Genomic DNA, 2,469 nt, shown 5'->3' on the forward strand with positions numbered 1-2,469 from the left:
GTCAGACAGATTTGAGTGTAAACATGGCTTGCTTTCATTATAGACGGAGGAGTCAAATTAGTTCAGTGGTAATTTGACACAACCGAGTTATTCTCTAGAGTTTGCTCTGTCTGACTCAGGGGACTCTATCAACGTACTCTCCATAGACCAATCTGCATTTTCTGCCAGCACTGATCGCCTAATATTGCCTTCTTTCTTATTTTATGCTCATTAAATGACAGGTCTGTGTATTACTCCCACCACATTGGTGGTTTAATTATGAGTGCATATAATAGATGTTAATATCAGAAGAACAACAACATTTTGCTGTTATATTACAAAATGTCCCATTACATCTTAAAACAATCAATTAGTCTGTGATTTTGCTCCCTGTGGTTGAGAGTCATTATAAGTGAATAACTGAGTATGTACTTTAGGCCTGATTGACTGAAGTCATTACTGTGAGTCAAAGATTACATTTCAGTAACAATTGTTTAAGCGAGAAATTCATCAATACCCAATCATAAATATTGCTTGTGTTTGAATATTTTCTTACTTGTTTTCAGAATTTATGGCAAGTCAATTACTTCCAACCACAAACCAAGAGTATGTGTTTTCAAAAGCATGTTAAATGAGCTGTACGCCACTTTTTCACTTCAATCACTCATCACGCTACGGAAACCGCATATGCAAACTATTTTAGCAAGTGCTTATTCCGCTTGTAAACAAGGCCCTTGAAGGAACAATTCCCAATTACCGCAACTGGACGGCTGTTACTAGAACAAAAAAAACAAATATCATTAGCACTCCTCTGCAGTTCTGTGCTGATTCACCCCCATATTTTTCGATTAGTCTCAAAGCAAATTCATTGGGTGTCGTATGCCTCCGCAATAATAGAGTGCACAAGGAAACATCGCCACTCGAGGGTCAACACATCAATCGTCTGGATGAGATTAGCCAATTGATAAACTTGATCTGTATCACTCAATATTATACATGTCATAAGAACTGTCATGTATTTAGTTAACATTATGATTAACACAGTGTCCCAACCAGATATGATGCAATGAAGCGATTTTGTATTTTGTTGGTTGCTTGGTTTTAACTTTGTGGCTGTGATGCCAAATAGCCCCGCCTATAATGAGATCTCATTGGTTCAAAATCCAGTACCATAAAACTGTGTATAAAACATCAAATACCTTCCCATTGGCTTTGATATTGTGTTAAAAAGTTAAGTAAAGCAAATTTACAAAGTACCAATGAGCGGATTTGAGGAAGAACTAATCACTGGATATGCAAAAATTTTCAAGGTTAGTGACATCAAATGAACAAAAGATCCTCAAGACTTTTGTTCTTGATCACAAACCTCAAGAGAAATTTTAATCAAAGTCTTTAACATCTTCCACTATTTTTTCTGTTAACTGTACAAATAGTTATTTGCAATTATTTGAATAAATGTTTTATACAGAAGTCTATTATTTTTGTTTCTATTTTAGACAAGCATGCCTCTATATGGAGTGTGAAAGTATAACAAACTGTAGCATGTCGCTTTATTTGACGGTTAGATTTTCTCTTCTTCTAGAGATGCCAGGCTACGCGGGACTACGTCTGGTTAGGACACAGTATTTCTCAGAGCCATAACCACCATAACTTTATTCCAATTAGTAGTTGACCAATTGGGCTGCACAATATATCGAAAGAATTTCACTAAACCAATTTTGCGATATCGATTTGATCAAAACACCAGGACTTCGATTTAATGAAATAAATAAATGCACTGCATGTTTCAGATCGAGGCATGGCACTGTGTTCATTTACACAGTGGCAAAAAATGCTGGATAGTTTAATGTTCGAAAATGAAGAAATCAAGACATAAAATGTAGTATTGTCATTTTACAGCTACTACAAATAAAATAATTTTTATTTTAATTAAATACTAGATTGTTTTTAATAATAATTACAATAAAAGTAATACAAATTATTATTATTTTATAGTCAGATTGAATAGGTCAAAAACACTGGGAATGTGGTCTATGAAAACTCAAGTGAAAAGAGATTTTTTTCTTTTCTGTTCACTTTATGGTTACTGAAAGAGTGTGAACCATTATGAATTTCGAAGATATCAAAGGAAGATATTTTGAAGAATGTCGGTAACCAGACAGTTGATGGACCCCATTGACTTCCATAGTAGGAAAAAAAAACGTTATGGAAGTCAATAGGGTCCATCAACTGTTTGGTTACCGACATTCTTCAAAATATCTTCTTTTGTGTTCAGTAGAAGAAAGAAATTCATGCAGGTTTGAAACAACATGAGGGTGAGTAAATGATGACAGATTTTTCATTTTGAAGTGACCTATTCCTTGCGATATTTGGAAAAATATAATATTTCTAGAATGATTGGGGTGATTTTTTTAAGGAATGCATCTGCATATAAAATAAAAATAATTTAAAATAAATATTAAAAATGACTTTTTAATCTGAAGATTTTTT

This window comes from Scardinius erythrophthalmus, assembly GCF_964197995.2.
Source record: "Scardinius erythrophthalmus genome assembly, chromosome: 9".
NCBI classification, from domain to species: Eukaryota; Metazoa; Chordata; class Actinopteri; order Cypriniformes; family Leuciscidae; genus Scardinius; species Scardinius erythrophthalmus.